The following is a 20,014-nucleotide window of genomic DNA, read 5'->3' as shown; positions in this document are numbered from 1 at the left end:
TAGGCATGTATATTTGCACCACTTGCTTTGAAAAAAAAAAAGGTCTCTCATTGACTTATCACTCGTCAATCTAGCTAGACTGACTGGCCAGTGAGACAGAAGGATACTTCCAATTCCACCATCAAAAGATAGGGATCCGAAGAGCATGTCACCTGGCTCAACAATTTTACATGCATTTGGAGGATCAAATTCACAGCCTCACGCAATGAATGGCAGGCTCTTTACTGGTTTATTCCCCTGCAACTGTGAAATCTCACACTTTTGTCAGCACATTCTTTATAATAAGTATGTATGCCTAAAATAAGGCAGAAAAGAAAGAAAGAAAGAGAAATAAAGGAAGGAAGGAAGGGAAGGAAGAACGTAAGTGGTGCCATAAGGTTATTTTTCAATGCCTAGTTTATACAAAAATTACAAATCATTTCTGATAGTAAAAGCAGCTGAGAGAATTTTGAAGGCTTAATGTTGTCAAGAAGAGGAAAGACATGCTCAAAGGTGCTCCTCTGCTTCTGCATTTGCTTTTCTCTTTCCTAAATTGAATTCTTCTCTTAGAAAAGTAATTGGGTATAACGTTAACCAGCCAATTTCTGATTCAAGAATACCCAGGATAGGGAATTTGCATTTTTCAGAGATATGAAAGGCTATTCAACAGCGGGGTGGGAATCTTGCATTAGGAGTTGCTGAGCTGAGCATTTCTAAGAGTCTCTGTCCACCCATTTCAGATTAAAGTTACATTAAATTACAAACATACCCAAACACATAGAAAAGGCCATGTTGGTTTTTAATTCACAATTACTAATCTCCATTTCAATATATAGAGTATTTTCTTAGTTCTTTCAAGTTAAATAGCCATAAACATTCTGACACGGCTTCCAGTCCGATCTTCACCCAAAGCAAAAACAAACAAAAATCCTTCCCTTCTGCAGTCAGCGTTCTGCGCGAAGACTGGATAACACTGGTGAGTTAAGCCTTTGACTTCAAATTTCAGAAATATTGTCAAATGCTTCAATCTTTTTTTTTTTAACTTTGAACCATTAACAGTCTTTTCAAAAAGTATGCACCATGATTCCCTGCACTCTTTCCTATGCTGCTAGCGTGTTCTCCCTGCCCAAAGATCCGGACCACCAGCTGGCCAAGAGTGAAGGGAGCTGAGGTGGGATTAGGGAACAGGAAGGAGAGAGGCTCGTGGAGCAGGATATCACCTGACTTCCTTTCCCAAAGTTCCCACCTTCCTGTAGGTTTAGACCCAGCTTCACTCATACCTGAGGCCAACATTCTCTTGAAAGGAGGCTGTAACAACACCTGACACCTGGAGGAAGCCTTCCAGACTTTGAGAATGTCTGCGCCTCCTGCAATGTGGAAAGCACGCCTGATTCCAACATGAAATGTCATAATCTCACAGACCTCGAAGCACGTGCGCAAAGTTTCCTAAACAGCTCTGCCTGATAGAGACTTCAGAGAAGAACATTGTCCATGTATAGAAAACTCCTTTCTTATTTTCACATAATAGTAACGGGACGAGCCTAATGGATATACAAATCAGTTTTCAACAGCATGCATTTATGATTTTGATTTGCAATGAGGAACATAATTGAAAAGCCTCTTATTTGGATGCTTAATTTTCCTTTTTCAGAAGAATCTTAAACTGAAAGTGCACAAATTGTTTTCTAAAAAAGTAATACTATTTTTAAAAAACTCTTTCTATGTCTTTTATTTAAAATAGGCTCCAATTTCATTTGTGCTAAAATGCATATTTGATTACATTTTTAAAATGCTTATGTAAAACTTTTTGGAACTTTAAAATTATATCTAGGCATTTTCTAGTATAGTTGCATGCAATATGCGTAAATTTAAGATATTTATATTGTTATATTTTCAGGATTTCTAATATATTTTAAATAAATATATATATTACAGGTAATATTGAGAACATCATATATCTTATTTATTATATTAAAAGAAACAAAAGCCTGATCATCTCAGTTAATGCTTTCAAATGACAATCCCAATTTTAAACATCTTTTCATTTTAAGGAAAGGCACCTAGACGTGAAAATATATTGTTAAATAGATGACTGAAACTGTTGTCAAACAGAAAAAAAATGTCACCAAAAGAAATATGAGCATCACTTTCTTGACAAACTCTTTATCTTAGAGGTTCCTCACTCAAATTCTTTATACCTATTTTTTATGTGGCAAACTTTTTATTATATCATAGCATGCATAGAAATGACATGCCTGAAAACTGCAGTTTTTAGAAACCTTTACTCTTTTCAAAGAAGCATTGTCATTTTGAAAGGCCATGTCGTGGAACAATTAAAAGAAACATCCCAGGTATCCAGGCTTTGCTTATCCTGGTAGCAATAGGGGTCAATGTAAAAGGAAGTCAATGCTGTACCCAGGCTGCCATCTGCTATCCTCTTGTTGTGATAAAGAATCATAGAGTACTGTTAAATAATTAAAACCCCATGTCCATTATTCAACACAAATCGCTGTAAACAGAGTTCCCTGCATGTGGGAGACCACATTACCACAGCTTAGGACACAAAATATAGAGCATCTGCATTGTTCTGCGGAACTCAGGTGCCAAACTCTACTCTTCCTGTGAAGTAATTAGGACCTGATATCCCTGTGGGGGCCCAGTGAGCACCCTGCAAGGAACGATTGTTTTCTCTAGTCAGAAAATGTATTATTCTTTATTGCACATACTTTTTAAAAAGGCTAAGGGCTAAAGGGTTAATTTTAAATTGTTTCAAAACTTTTGATTTAAGCTATGAATGTCAGTTTTTAACTTGGGGTGACACATACTGGGAAAGTAAACTCTTAACACTGATTCTTGCTAGCCATGTCTTTTATTTTTGTATATACACATGGACATTCATTTAAAATTAGCTCACTAAATGTTTTTTTTCTAGCATTGATAACTTGGTCACTATTCAGAAATCTGAGTTATCAACTATTGAAAATACATGGTGTTGCAACGCAATCATTTTGACAAACTCCAATAATGCCTTAGTTTCTGTATGCTCACAATTCTAAGGAGTTGCCTTATTTTTTAATGTTTTGTCTTTTATTTCAAATATGTTAAACAGTTTCACATTTTTAATTTTTTAGGATTTATTGTTATTTTATTTGTATGGCTATTTTGCCTGTGTGTATTTTTCTAAACCATGTGTTTGCAATGCCTAGGCAGTCCAGAAAGAGTATTGGTTCTCTTAGGACTGAAATTACAGACAGTTTTCAACCAGGGTGTGGGTATTGGGAATTGAACTAGGATTTTCTTAAAGAGTAGCCAGTGGGCATAACTTTTGACCCATCTCTCCAGGCCCAAATTCGATTTTTAAAAGCCAACTATGGTATAAGTAACTCATTTAATTTTTGATTATTTTAAATTTTGATTATTTACATTTTTAATAAAAATTAATTTTAATTATTACAGTATGCTTATTTAGATTGAAGAGAAATTTATTTCAACCTCAAGTATGCATAGAGCTTCAGTAGAACTTTCAGTAACACTCATGCTCTAAATGAAAATAGGAAATTACAAGATGAGTGTAGTCTTTGCATTGTGCTTTAGTTTCATGGGTTTAAGTATAATAAAATATGACTCCTATAATTAGAGATTGAATCCATGTTAAATTTTATTTCATATTTGTTTATAATTATTGGTAGTGATAGCCAATTCATTTTTCTACTTATAAAACTACCTGAAAATTCTTACTAATGATTATTGTTACTTATTAATTTTGTTTATATGGAGGTATGCGGTATGGTGTATGTACACAGCCACATGGATGTGTGTGTGTGTGTGTGTGTGTGTGTGTGTGTGTGTGTGTGTGTGTGCCTACATATATGAGGCTGTGTGTATGCATATGAAGGACATAGGATGAAATCAGGTATCTTTAATGGCTATCTATTATAATTTGTGTTTATATTTGTGGTTGCATTTTAATGTCAACATTTCTTTCTTTCATTTCTTCCCTCTAAAACCTCCCTACTTTCCTTCAATCTCATGCTCTCTTTTTTAGCAATTGTTACTTCATTTATATTTGTATGTTCATATATATATAACTTATATATATATATACAACTTATATAACACTTATATAATGTATGGATGCGTGTTTGAATATATATTTATATGTACTTATGTATTTCCAAATATAATATGTTGACTCCATAAAAATGTGGCTTGCATATATGACCAGTTGACGTTGAATAACCAGTTGATGTTCTCCTCCCCAGGCAGGCATCCTCATCCACTCCCAGGGTTACTCAGTTCTTTGAAGGCCGAGGGTTGCTGGGATCTTTTCCATCCAGTTTGGCATATATGTTGATGTCTTCCTCATTTGGATAGTCATATTGGTAAGGCTCTTTGGGGACAGTTTCTGTCATTGCTGGAGACAAAATCTGAAAGGAAACTGGCTGATCCTCTGGACTTTTCAGTATTTCTGCTCCTTCCTCCACAATGTTCTCTGAGCCTCCGGTGTGGCAGTGTTTTGTAGATGTGTCCTGTGGGACTGAGCTTCACAACTCTGCATACTGATTGCTTGTGGTTTTCTAAAATAGTCTGCATCTGTTGCAAAGACAAATGTTCTTCATTGGGGTAAAGATTACACTTCTCCGTGGTATTGGAGATTGGTCTAATGCATTCTGATGCTAACTGCTGGCTTGCAAGATTTTGTTGCTGCCCAAGGAGCAAACACTCACACACCCTAAAATGATATTTGTAATCATGCCTCTGTGTTTGATCAATAAAATGCTGATACCCAGGCAGGCCTGGGAAGAAGGTAGGTGTGGCGAAGGATCTTGAGAAGAAAAATAGATGGGGAGCAGAGGAAGAGAAGGAGGAGGCCACTATGGGTTAGATAAAGGAGACACATGTCTGGCATGGATGGAGGATTTGGCCCAGATGATGAACATTGGGAGGTAGCTCAATAGAAATTATTAGAAGCAGTTGTCATGGGACAGTGGCAGGGCATGGGATACCTGTCCTAATATAGGAGGTAGTTAGGGGGATTAATATCTGCCCTGTCCTAGGCAAACCAAGGCTATTTTAAAATATAACAGGTGTTTGTGTCTTCACTGATTATTAGCTGGTTAGAAAATACTGCCATAGTAATAATTATATAGCTAATACTAAATATTTATTAGGCCTACTTCTTACTTAACCACACACTGTGGGTTTGGAGACAAATGTTTATAGGTTGTTGTTAATGATTGTACTGGTTTGGTATATGAGTGGTTGCAAATTCTTCTCTGATATCCATGATTTCATTAGCATTGATGAATCAAGCAGATTTTCAGTACCAAGCATGGCCTCCCTCTTGTTGAAAGGATCTTAAGTAGATTTAGAGAGCCATTGGTTACCACGAAGATCTGTGTCACTACTACACCCATAGGATTATTATGCCATGCTAGTCACTGATGTGGTTCATAGACGTTATAGATGTTGGTTGCCTTTCTCCTTTGGAAACTTGCATGCTGCCGTTGGGAGGAGACATCCAAATTAGTTCCAGTGCAGGAGCCCCATCATATTTTTTAGGTCAGGGTCTCTTCCTAAACCTCAGGCTCACAGATTAAGCAGCTGTTCTGGCTTTTCAATAAGCTCAGTGATCAATCCACCTGTCTCAGAAACCCCTAAGGGCAGGAATTACAGAATTGATTATTGCATGTGGCTTTTTCATGGGCTACAGGTTTGTGAACTGAGATACAAAACATTTACACAGCAGGTACTTTACCGACTAAGCAGTCTTCCCATCTCCTTGTTAGTGACTTTTAAGACTGTAAGTAAATACCATATTGTTGTACTCAGAATGTGACCTTTTACTTCAGCTGTGTAATTTCAAAATGTAAAGTCTGTAAGGTTATATTTCACTGTGCCTATAATTACTGTTTTATAAATTAATATTTTTTTATTCAGGTCATGTTCATACTACTGAAGTTTTATTGATTAGAGAAGATGTTCGTTGCATGCTAACATAATCATAATATTAAGTAGTTGAAAAACTCCAGAAGCAATATTAAATTTGATTTTGTTCTATATCTTATTCAAAAGGATAAGGCTGACATGAAGGCTAAATGCCAGGTGTCAGTAGATCACTGTGGCACACACAGTCTAGCACAGAGCACTCATACATCTATGTGTCACTTCCTCAAATGACAGTTACCATGTGTTTTCTGAGTAGGAGATGTTCAATTCATTTCCTATGGAAGAAGGTTTACATGTTCTTGAGAAAGCTTTTTCTTCTTATTTTTCTCTTTTGTTCGATAAAGAACACTACATTGGATTAATCATCTCTCATAAGCTCCACAATGAACCTGTCAATAATTCTAGCAATGTTACTCCTAAATATATTCCAAGTCATAGCATTTATCCATTATAAGAATGTTTTGTTTCACCTATTATCAGCTCTGTCCTTGACTACTAAACATATAATAATGAGTACAGGATGTCATATATAACTTATCAAAGACTTATAGATCAAAATACATCATTGCAAAGAGAGGAGATCTAGAATAAAGTTAGGAGTTGGCATATTACTGTGCAGCATGTCTACTGCTTCTGTCTTGTTTTTTTTTTTTGGCATTCTATGTAATGTTCACAGATATAGAGCAGGTTAGAGTCAGAGTGCAGCCTGGTGAGCTGAAGAAGGAAGTAGCTATAGGTAGGAAGAAACCTCACGTAGGGGGAATAGGCAAGCAGTTTGAGAATGTTGTGAGGATTCTGCATCAAGAACAACTGGCACGCAGAAGAGGGGAGTGAGTGCAATTACCAAGGCAGTATCACAGGCACACGATACTTCAGACTTTTCAGAGTTTGAGAAGTGCCACTTTGAGGCAAAGTGTTTCTCTGTATACTCAAAAGGCCAGTGAGTCTTGGGGACAGATTCACTAAGCAGTGCTCTGAATTTAGTTATGACTGCTGAATGCAGTGTGTGGATACACACAGCCCACAGATACTGTCAAGTGCAATATGTGGACAAGCACAGTTCACAGATAGTGTGGAGTACAATGCGTGGATACACACAGCTCTCGGAAACTGGTAGAAATAGACCACAACAAAAATTTGTATAAACGCAAGTGAAAATTTTTAGAATATTTTTTATCATTGTCTTCATAATAAGTCCATAACCTTCAACCATGAGTCAGTGTATAATCTTTAGTAACTATATCTCTGATGAAATGTCACCAGGTTCATTATACAGCCCTGTTGGTTAAGCTACTATATAACTCAGTGAGGCACATGGATGGAATTCTTTCATAAGATTTTAGCACAGTAGTTTCAATTGGTCTCTTAGAGACTCATCAGCTAAATGAAGAGCTTTAGTGTCTTTGCCTTGGGGCAACAGAACCTCAACATGGTCAGAGATGTTAGCATGGCTCCGCGTGAGCTCAGAGTCTTAAAGAACTACAGCAATTTTGCTTTTAGTCATTTGAAAAAGTATGTGATTGACACAATTTGGGAGGTGATTTCTAGTCATGTTACCTAAAATATATTATTGTACATTTAAAAAAATTTTGATATTAGCACTCAAAAAGAATACTCAATTGAGGCAAAATTGAGGCAAAATATACTAAACAGTATTTCCTTCTTCTATAGATTTCCAACCAAGGATGGTGAATCATGCAGTTCTAAAGAATGAAATGTTAAGTTTTCCTTGGTGATTAAACATTTCTCTTCAGATAATTATAATATGCCATGGCTCTCTGCACAAAACTTTAAAATAAAAATGTGCTCTTTTGCATGATAAAGTAATGCATTTGTATTATCTACAAGTATTTATTTTTAGGAAAGACACGCATTCAAGAATATTAACATTTATAGTAGGTAGACAAAAGTACAATAGGTTACTTAGTTTGACAAATGCAATAGTTTCTATTTTATTAGCACAATAAGCATTTACCAACCAAGACAAAGTACTAGAAATAGAAAGCTTAGGCTTAGAATGTTTATATTCTACATTTAGAATACTTTTAAGTCCACATAAATATCTGTTAGCTTCAGAATCATACTTTATGTGCTGGGATATATTACACATATCTTACATATATAATATATATTATACATATATATCATACATAGTCATAATATAACGTGTATAGCCCTTTACTTTATGGCTATATATTATAGTATACTATAGCACATAGATTTTTCTTTTTCCTTTCTTTTGCTCTATTTTATCTTTGCTAGAATTTTGCTATGCAGCACTGGCTGACCTACAACTCACCATGTAGGCAACACATGCCTCTTACTTACAGAGATATTCCTCTCTCTCCTTCCTGTGTCAGGGGATTGCAGGTATGTACCTCCATACCCAGATAAATACAGCTTTTTATTAGGAAGTAAAATTATTCATGGAAAACTGTTTTTGTAACTGTATTATTTCAATATTATTGCCAAGCCTGTGTTCATCTTGAATAATGGAGAGAATTTGGCTATTTGTATTTATACCTATAAAATATGCAACATTTGTGCTTTGTTTAAATTATATAGATAGTCCACATTCAAGTAAAAAAAATATCTCAGCATCACTATATATTGTAAGTTAGTATATTGATTTCATAGGAAAACAACAATAATAAAATTCTTTTTTAAAATATTTATTTATTTATTATGTATACAAATCTCATTATAGATGGTTGTGAGCCAACATGTGGTCGCTGGGAATTGAACTCATGACCTTTGGAAGAGCAGTCAGTACTCTTAACCTCTGAGCCATCTCTCCAGCCCCAATAATAAAATTCTTAAATGTACTACAGTTTCTCACGGCTCTTTTAAAAGATGGTTGCTTTCGCAGGGCGTTGTGGCACACGCCTTTAATCCCAGCACTCAGAAGGCAGAGGCAGGTGGATCTGTGAGTTCGAGGCCAGCGTGGTCTACAGAGTCCAGGACAGCGAAGGCTACAAAGAAAAACCCTGTCTCAAAAAGGAAAAAAAAAAAAAAAGATGGTTGCTTTATTTTTTTGAAATCTGACTTCTGTGACAGCTTGCAAGAAAATCTGGCACTGAGAAAGTGTTCTGGTTGTAACATGCTCCACTGCTTCCTCACACAGAAGGGATCACAGTGGCATAGAGGTGTGAGAACAAACGCATAAAGTACCCGTACTGCAGCAGCAACGTAACATGTCAGTTCTCACTCACCCCTATTCAAAACACTGTGCATGGCTTCTCCTGAAATTACTACTTCAGGCTTGATGCTTTCATTAGATTTCCTATCACCACCTATGCATAGTGTTAAAGCAGGGCTGAACAATGCCTGCCCTGCAGTGCCTACAGCAGAGCCCCCGCTCACACATAGTCTCCCTGCAACCACAGTGAGGCTGCTGATGACCCAAGGTGTGGGGTGCATGGACACTCAACTGGCAAACATGTCTCTCTCATCTTCTTACATGGCTAAAAAGGAACATCAATGTAATATTTAGAGTAATTTTGTTATTTAAAACATATATAAAACTTCCTGCCTTAAATGTTACAGAATATATAAAGCTTTTTTGTCAAAAACTTAGAATAATAATAAATTTAAAATATTATTTAAAGCAAACCAGAAGAGTGAAATATTTAAAAAGAATACTAGTTTGTTTTGACCTCCATCTAAATTGTATTGCTCAAATGCAAAACTTGAAAATGAAAATAATGAATCATTTGAGTTTCAGTTTTCTCTGGATTTCTACTCAGTTCTGTGCAATAATTAAGTGTGCTCAGCAGAAACAAAAAAAGGCCAAATAGAGAGGTTTACAAAATCAAACTAGTACTCCACAATTCATGTATGTATACTAGTTATTCCAGTACAAGTTAGCTGACTCTGAATTTGCAATGAAGATTCAGTCAAACTCTTGGGCAGGACTCCAGGCCTCTTGTGGATACTCTGTGGACTAGCTGTAGTGGAATAATATGCTCTTTCACTCCTGCATATGAGTGGTGGCAGACACTGGTTCCTCTGAGGTAGATGGAAGGACTCCACACTCACTAAGAGCATGTGGCTAAGCGTTCGGTACTTTTACCACTAGTTCTAATGCTCAACTCATGTTAGGGTTTTTCTTATAGATACTTTGGGTATTTTTTTTAACAGAGCTCATGGGAGTGATCAAATCAGCACCCAATTGGCACTTCTGGAAGGAGGAGAGTCAGTTTTCATTAAAGGCATATACAGTAGGTTGACCACATTCCAAAGGACTTCCCCCATCCAAGTACATTTGGCAGCATACACTGGACTCAGAGGATTAATAAAATGGGGGAAGAGAAGGTCACAAATTTGGGTGGATAGAAAAAGGTGGGTAGATTAAGGAGGGTTTAAAGTAGAGGAGGTTAATATGATCAGAATACATCACATGAAACTCTCAAACAATGAATGAAAAGTTATTCAAGGAAAAGATATAACTTAGGAGACCAACAATGGAGATGAGATATTACTTGTATATATCTACAACCATTCATTAAAAAGGACTTTAGGGCTTGATATATAGCTCAGAAGGTGTAGGCTTGTCTAGCATATGAAAGGCCCTCTGTTCAATATTGAGCACTGAAAAAGGTAAAAAGAAAGAAGGAAAAGGAGAGAGAGAAGGAGGAAGGAGGGAAGGAGCGAAGGAAGGAGGGAAGGAAGGAAGGAAGGAAGAAAAGAAAGAATGTAAAATGAGAAACAAATGGGGTTAGCAAAATGAGTTTAGCTTGGAGGGATTTAGTGACAAATTCTGCCATCTATGCTTGGATAAGTATCTGCACTATATGTCTACAACTAATAAGGCTAAGTGGAGAAAAAGGAGGAATAAAACATATTATAAACCACTGAATTCCAAACCGTTCCTCATACATTATTATCTTGGGCCTAGCACATGATTCACTACAGTAGACACTGAAGTAAGAGAAGGGGAAATAAGAATGTGATCATAATTCTAGGAGGAAAAGCACAGGTGTGTGAGTTGCTTTAACATCCGACAATGATCAGACATCTTTTCCTAAAGCAAACAAGGACATTATCTTTCAGTGATGTGATGAAGGTCACCAGAAACTGAGAATGTCATTTCCATTTAGCAACAGTTACCAATGGAATGTTCCTGCCTATAAACTGACTCGGTCAATGCATTAGGACACTGCATTTGAGGGTGAACATTATGTCACCTGAGCACCCTCGCATGGGAGCAATGCACAAGCATTTCTCAATAACTACCTGTGTATGTCCTTGTTCTGCCCGCATCAACATTGTCTATTCTACCTAAACAAAAAAAGGATAAACTTGGATGCAGGCAGAGTCCATGGCCAAACTCTGCCAAGACAGGCAGGGAAGCAAGTCCTCAATAGTTCCTGCCTCACATATGTCTGTCAGATATACTGGACCAGAGGCTGAAAACGATGCTCCAATGTTATAGTGAGTTTTGGGTGACTATTCAGGCAGCAAACTGTCTCCATCATTTTTTTTTCTCATTTTGGAGGCTACTAACATGCACTTCTGGTTCACTCAAGTCATCAAGTTGTATTCCTTCCCAAGTCTTTGATGGGGTTGAAGACCTGATAGTTTAGTTTTACAATTAAGCTTAGTTGTTTAAGGGTTAAGATGTTTTTAGGTCTAGATAGATGTTTTAAGTTGATAATAATGATTCATGATAGATATTGAATTAGATTCAGAATTTTAGACTCACAAAGATAGGAAAAATGTTTTCTTCAAGGTTGCCAAATACAAATAGCTTAAACATTATGAAAGTAACATTTATATAATTCTTGATTGTATCATGGTTCTTTGTGCTGTAAGTAGTTTACTGTATATATGTGTAATAATATAAATGTGTATGTAAAAAATAAAAATATTTATTAATAAAAAATGAATAAAAAAGAAAGCCCTCCTTAACAATAACTTTCTGTATAGTATCACAATTGCACAGTTTGAATTTATTTTTCTCATTTTATGAAATTGTCTCTAGAAATTTTAATATTTTTATACTTTGTTCCCAAATATATTAATTTTAGGGTAAATTTTGTAACACAATGCAAATAAGACACAAGAAATATGAGTGGTCCCAGTGGATTATAAAGTTTTTGGAGGATTATGCTTCACATTTATATAAACATTTATAGAAATATATTCAATAAATATATTTTATTTCCCTGATACAACCAAATCCTTACAAGAATTAATGGAGAGCAAAACTAAAATTTTGTGTCATTTTCTTCTTTCACACTAATCAAGCTAGAATTTTTCATATTCTCATCTGCTGTGATCAAGCCAGCTCCTCTAGCAGACACCAGTGTGTTTTATACCAGGTTGCCAAGCAGTTGTCAGATGTGTGAGTTCCTAGCACAGCAGCTTGGCTCCACTATCATTCATAAAGAGAAAAGCTGATCTGTTTGGTTTCCTTGAATATATTTGAAAACACAATGACACTTGAGGGAGATAATTTTTATGTTGACATTTGTTTCTTTTTTTACTTTTTACTTTTTTACTTTCTACTTTTTTACATATCTATTTCTATTATTCCACATATATACAATAAACTACCTATAATAAGAATAACCATGAGACAATCATGATCAAATCATGGTTATGTAAATCACTAGTCTACTTTTATCACAAGAATATACATCTTAGGTGTGGCAGATAGATATGATTCTATAGAAAGATAAGGTAGGATACTTAGATAAGGTCTTCAAAATCTTAAGAGTCATGCAGAACATCGCATTTTAAAATGTTTTTATTATTTTAAAGATTCATTGAAAGTGAGAGGGGTTACCTCCTGACAACACCCAGCCTACCTCAAAGAGGATGATGAGCATCAAAGAACCTCCTTATGGAGATGGCTTCAAATGTGGCAAACAAGTCACCGGGCAAAATGTCCTCCTTTCCACCACAGACATTTTTTTTCTTTTGCAATTTTGTGTTTATAACTCATTCCCTTGTATTTATATCATCTCACTAACTTTTCCTTTTAACATTATTGCCTTTTACATACTATTTCCCATTCTCTTCCTCAGAAAGCCCCCTTTTCCATCCTCTTGGAGCTAATTTGGCCTCAGTTGTCCTCTTAGCACATCAAATTTTATGGGATAAATTGGAACCTTAAAAATGTGTCATGACATGAAAGCAATGTTTCTCGGAATTCTCTAGGAACTGCTCTACTGTGAGGCATCATACTTTGTGATTTTATATTTAACCTTTTAAATGACATTATAATATTTTAAATAAAAATGTTTTATATGTGCATAAATATATAAATACTGCCTTCTGAATCCATTTATTATTGCTTGTGTATATACAGTTTCAGGGCTGAAGACTCGGTATTAAATAAATAATTAAGGGCCTCATCCTGTGATAGACTAATTTTCTCTTTGCAGTTATTAGCTTCCCATCGATCTTTGTTCATGCACATACGCACACACACACACACACACACACACACAACCTATATAGCAGTAATAACCAAGGAAAAAGTGTCCATCAATGTGCAAGGGGGCAGGGGGAAACAGGAGAAGTTGGAGGGAGGAAAGTGAAAAAGGAAATGATATAATTATATTTTAATTGAAATATTTAAAATTACTGAAAATATTGAATTTTTACATCTGCCTTTAGTCTTATCTTTTATAATATTGCAGAACATATGCTTAGGAACTCAGGTATTTAACTATAATTCTAATCCATTGAACATTTGAAAATAATGCAATGTCTTCTGGGATAAGTATGGCCTAGATTTCTGAGAACTTACATTACTATTAGCCTTTTCTTATAAATTGTTAATGCCTTACTTTGTAGGGGTTACTTTATGAATATACAAAACTAACATAATATTCACTATCACTATATAGGTATACTTAATATTTTATTATCATTAATCTTCAGAGGACCATAATTTTATTCACTTGCCTTGCTTAAAACCATTTTAAACAGGTTTTTATGAAATGCTCATAAGTGTGACCTGAAGTTTAGATTTTATTCCTTTCAGGAAATATTTCATTTCCTAGGTATTTCTTTAAAAGAATGTGCTGATTTTTGGCTTGTGATGATTTTTATACTGACTTCTGGTGTGTTTATTTAATCTTTCTTTAAACTATAATGTGTTGCATACACTGTGTGTAGAGGTTGATTCTCTTTGAGCAGAAGTATTTAGGTTCATGTTCCCATGGGATGCTACTTTCTGTATAATTATCTTTTAGAAACCTCTGTCATTTTTCTACTGGTTAAATTCTCTTCCTCTGTATCATGTGGGTTGGAGTTTCCCATCAACCAGAGGATAAATAATATTAGACTCTCAGTCACTGGAAACCTGGAATCATAGCCGTACTACAACCTTTCAGCTTGATTTAGTTTTCAGTTTCTCAAAAAAAAAAAAAATGGCTTAATAGATAAATGAGGGAATCAATTCATGAGCGCATACATAAAGGTCATCTTTCATCAAGTTAACTGCCACCTCCACAGAAAGCGAGTTTGCCTACCTTATCCAGAAAAGGTAGGGCCTTTCTATGCACCTCCACAAGTACAAATACATTTACCCTCCAGGCCAAGCTCAAATGCTGCAGACCACAAAGACCTGCCTGATGCCTCTTTTCAGAAGAATACTTTCAATTTTCCAAACTCCAGCTTCTCCGCCAACTGATGGAATAGGCTACAGTGAATTTATTGAATAATCAGTGAATATTTCTTGGTATTCATGTGTGGTTTGTTGCCCATTTTTTATTCTCCATAACCTTTAACCATGAATTACAAAACAAGGTTCTTAATCCAAGACTTTAAGCTAATATTACTATAGGACATGTGTAAATACAATGCCATGATTCCCTACACATATTAAATAATTTAGGTGTATCATATATAAATAAACATATATGCATATACTTACTCAAGGAATATATAAACAGAGTTGTTCCTTGTGAGGAATTTGAATTGGCCTGTGTGCTTCCAGTGGTTGGTCTATTGGCTATCTTTTGGTTTCCCAATTTTTTGTGTTCTCCAGACACAAATGGATCTAATTATATAAATCCATTATGCTAATCTTGGTTTTGTTCTCTAAACAATTATCATTTTCTTCATACTTTTATTCTTCCTGAAGTGCATAACTCTTTTATCTAAAATTCAATTTAGATAAGAGCCTTGCAGCAGGGTCATTTTTAATATGAACATATAAACACATTGAAATGATAACAGCAAGTCTAATTATATGCAAACAGTTTTATAAGAAATTATGTTATGTATTTTATATTTCTTTTATTCTGAAAACTCATCTCAAGAAACTAGAGTATGCAGATGAACAAACATAAAACCTTCTTGTACGTGGGGGAATTTATTGTTCCTTCATCTGTGTTAATACAACTCATTTCTCTCATATCACTTGCCAGATTGTATCATTTTATTTTCATATACTGATTTGCTTGAAAACAAAAAAGTTATTTTTATGTATCGTGCTATTCCCTATTTTACATATAAGTTTATTGACCTCCTATAACATTTTCTGATGAATTAATCTAATGAATCCTTTCCCTCAATTTTCCTCTCTCCACCACATTACCCTGATACATTTTCGTAACAACCTAAAATGATCTTTTCAACTCGTGTGTTTTGTTCTCTCTTGTTTTTCCTATGTCCTGTCACCTTCTATATTATTTTTACCTGTGATATCTTATTATTGTCCCACAGAAACGTGTTTGTTTTCTAATGAGACAGAAAGGGAGTGGATCAGGATGGTAGTGGAGGCGGGCAGAAGCTGGGAAGAGTAAAGGCAGGGGAAACCATAATAAGGAGATTTCATGTGAGATAGAGTCTATTGTCTCTTTTTAATTTTTTATATATACATTTATATAATACACACGTGTATATATTGTACATATATATATATGTACAATAAACTACATGCAGCAAGAAGAACCATGAAACAATCAGGAATTATAGAAATGTTACATTCTTAGTGTTTCGCCTATCTGTGTTTGTATTTGTGCTTGAGATCTGAGCCATAGGCCACGCCTTACTGCTCTGGACATTGACTGCTCCTGTAAGCACATGATAAAAGCATAAATACGTGTTTGAAGTTGTAATGTTTTGTCGATCCTCTCAAGTCATTCCTATCCTTCGCTCCAGTTCTAGGATGAAGTTCAGATTTTGGGGGAGGAAATGTGATTTGGAAGCTACAAGGAAAGGGGAGAAATGAGAGGAAAGAAGTGCTGCAGCTAAATAAAAAGAGTAACTGCTGGTGATGAAACCTGGCCTGCTCTAGAATGCTGTGGTGGGACTAACAGTGTGTTTGACTACTGAGGAACACTGTCTGTGCGTGAAAGTTACAGGATTCACTTTAAAAAAAATGCCACCTAAGACATATGCTCTTATTTTGGTTGATTGAAAAATCTCTCTTACTGTCATGGTGTTCAAAATGTTCTGTTATTGCAGGAATGTAATTGTTATTTTATCCTGAGGCAGAGGAAAGAATTGAGAGGTTTGAGGGTCAATTATAAAAGCATCCTTAATGTTCCTGAGGATATTCTTGTCATCAAAAACAGTCGCCCAGTTAACTGACAGCTATTATGGGAAGTAATGTACAAGGGATTTATGAGAGGAATGTTTATAACTACTCCCCATTTATTTGTTTGCTTGGTTGTTTGATTGTTTTAAATGGAATTTCCCCATATAGCTCAGAAAGGCTATGAAGTCACTATGTAGACAGGGGTGGCCTTCATTTTATGAAGTTTTGAAGGCCTCAGCCTCATGAGTGCTGGTCTTACAGGGAGAGCTTACTCTATTCCTTTAATATGGAGATTATTGCCACAGACGTTATGAAAATGTTCCAGCATGCTCCATCCAAGTAATGTTAGATTCTAGAGACATAGCAGAGACTCCTGAACCTTAATGTTGTAAGTTCTTTAGGGCAGCTCATTCAGAGGTCTTATATTTCAGGTTTATCAGCCAAGCTCTCTCTATAGCAGAGACTGATATGGATACACTCTCTGTACTACATGAATAAACTAGTAATATAAGTAGAAAAGGTAATTTCTACTAAGTAGGGTAGTATATTGGTCTATTTCACTGATGTCTAGGTGAAAATGAATGCATTTTTTCATTTATCATGCTAGCCTGGGATCATGTATGATTTTTTAAAAAAAGTAGACAAAGAGGCTTTTCAAGGAAGCTGCAAGCTGATTCTAAGAGGTATGCAGTCCCAGTAACATCCATGGAACTGAATCTGTGTCAAAGTTTGTTTTCCTGTTGCTGTAACAGAATACCAATCAAAAACAATTTCCTCTTGAAAATGTTTATTTTTTAACTCATAGTTCCAGATTATAGTTCAGCATGGTTGGTAAGTTAAAGCTGCAGAACCTTGAGAAAATTAGTTACACTGGGTCCATAATCAGTCCAGTTGTACAGCACAATCAAGATGCCCTCCAGAACTTACTGGTCACGTGAACTCTGGTGCCCCTTTTCTGACCATCTCCCCTGGATGGGGAGGCCTGGTGGCACTCAGAAGAAGGATAGCAAGTTACCAAGAAGAGACTCGATAATCTTAGAGCATACATAGGAGGAAGAAGTCTCCCTCAATCACAGACATAGGGGAGGGGAGAAGGGGGGAAGTGGGAGGGAGGGAGGAATGGGAGGAAACAGGGGAAGGGCTAACAATCAAGATGTAATATGAATAAATTAATAATAAAAAAAGATACAAAAAAAAGACTCTTTTGCTGAAGACATCACATACTTCGGTCAAAATAACATGGGTAAAATTCAGTTGGTGTAAACCTAGAAGCTTCATCCCTACTGGCTAGTTTCCACGGTAGTGAAAAGTGCTCTGCAAACAATGGGAAGAAAAATATATGCATCAATCTTTCCCAGCTCTTATCTCTGGGAAGTATAATAATAACTGGCCTGACAAATGTGCTAATAGTGGTACAAGCTGGAGATCTATGGCAGGGTGAGCTCCAGGGAGGATATGGAGGTGACTCTAGCAGTGGATATAGAGACTAGAGAGGCCACTCTCTAGCCCTACAGGACTCCTAGTAGAGAGAGGGCAACACCAACCTACCCACAAAACTTCTACCCAAACTTAACCTACATACAAGATGCAGGGATAAAGAAAGAGCAGAGATTGAGGGAATGTCCAACTAATGTCTGGCCATACCATTCAAGAGAGCCAACCCCTGACTCTATTAACGACAATCTGCTATGCTTGCAGACGGGAGCCTAGCATAGCTATCCTCTGAGAGGCCTGGCCCAGCAGTGGATATGAACAGATGCTGTGACTCACAGCCAAACGTTGGCCAGAGCACAGATAGCCTTGTTGAAGAGTGGGAGGAAGGATAGAAGGACCCAGAGAGAACAGGAACTCTACAAGAAGACCAACAATGCCAACTAACCTGAGCCCAGGGAGGGCTTGTGGAGAATGAAGCACTAATCAAGGACCATGTACATATTAGAACTACGCCCCCTACACATATGTACCTGATGGGCAGCTGGGTCTCCATGTTGGTCCCCTAATATGGGGAGTGGGAACTACCTTTTGATCACTTTCCCCTGAAGGGACTCCCTTGCCACTGTTGGTACAGGATGAGCTTAGTCCTGATGTGACTTGGCCTGCTAGAATGGGTAGGTGTAGGGGGGGTTGGGGGGGGACTTTTCTGAGGAGTAGAAGAGGGGGGCAGGGTGGGACCAAGAATCTAAGAGACAGAGAATTGATATTGGGATTTAAAGTGAATAAATTAATAATTAATTAAAAATATAATGATGTGAGAGTAACCAACCACTTTTTAAATTTTGATTTGAGTTCTGGCCCATAACTGATGGCTAACAGGTCTTAGATTCGGAGAAAAAACAACTACTATCATTTTGCAAAAGAACATAGTGCTAAACGGGCCCATAATTTCTTATCCTTATAGCTACAGATTAGTACATCTCTCCGTCCTTATCAGAGAAACTATTTACAGTAGGTGGTGGTTAACACAGAGACTCACAATTGGCCAACGTTCAGGAAATAAGAGACTGTGAGATGCTCAGTTCAAAACAGAGCAGATATGTTGTACCCCCTTCTCCCATATCAGAGACTGTTCCAGAAGAAAGGGGGTAATGAGTAAAAGAGCCAAAGGTGGTCGATGACTTTGCAAAGAGTATCTTCTGGACACATATGAGCTCATAGTGTTAAAAGCAGCTCAAGACCTGTACAAGTCCGCACCAGACCCAGTCCCAGCATGGAAAGAAGAACCTGGAAGACAATCTCACTTTTAGCTGTGGCCCTATTGGCAATTGTTAGATGCTGGGAGAGGAAAAGACAGTTTTCTCTAAAAGTGTTGCCCTGGTAAGTTGATGAAACTCCAGCGGAAGGCCATATGTTCAAGAATACTTCGGCAGCATAAATTGGCATTGATGTGAGAGAGGGGAGACACACAGTTTGGTGAATAGTAAAGGAGTGATAAATCTGGCTGGAGTTCGGGAGAAGAGTTGAATATAATCAAAACACAAAACATACTGCACAAAATTCCTAAAGAACTAAAAACAAACTACAAAATAAGAAAAAGAAAAAGAAAAATCTCCACGGGCACAGGCAGAAGCCCATCTTTCAGGTAATTCTAGACTCTGTAAGACTGACATTTATACTAACTGTCACAGTGTTTACCCAGACATAGACTATCATGGAAAAAGCCATGCTGATTTATGTCTATCATATACCTTAGATGACTCACCATCTGAGATCCAACACAAGACAATGCATCTATGCTCTTGAACCTTCAACAAATATTCTTGAAAATACAAAGTACATCAATAAACAGCATTCCACAAAATGAGGGGTACAGGGCAAAAACATCCATGTATACTTTATTTCTTAAAACGGCTTCTAGTTTCACATCACAGGAAACCCCAACAAATAGTATGTGATACAGTGCCATAGCCTAAGTGACCTGAATTGATTTCCTCGTAGTTATAGTCATTATGAGTCTTAAATCATGGAGTAAAAGAAGATAAGATGACAGTGATTTTGTTCATTATAACTGGCAAAACACAATTATAGGTACACAGTAAAGTTGTTCCTCCTCCTCCTCTTTCTATTACTTCTCCTAAGATCTCAGCA

Source organism: Acomys minous, assembly GCF_964271855.1.
Source record: "Acomys minous genome assembly, chromosome: 18".
Lineage (NCBI taxonomy): Eukaryota > Metazoa > Chordata > Mammalia > Rodentia > Muridae > Acomys > Acomys minous.
This window is presented reverse-complemented; position numbering follows the sequence as displayed.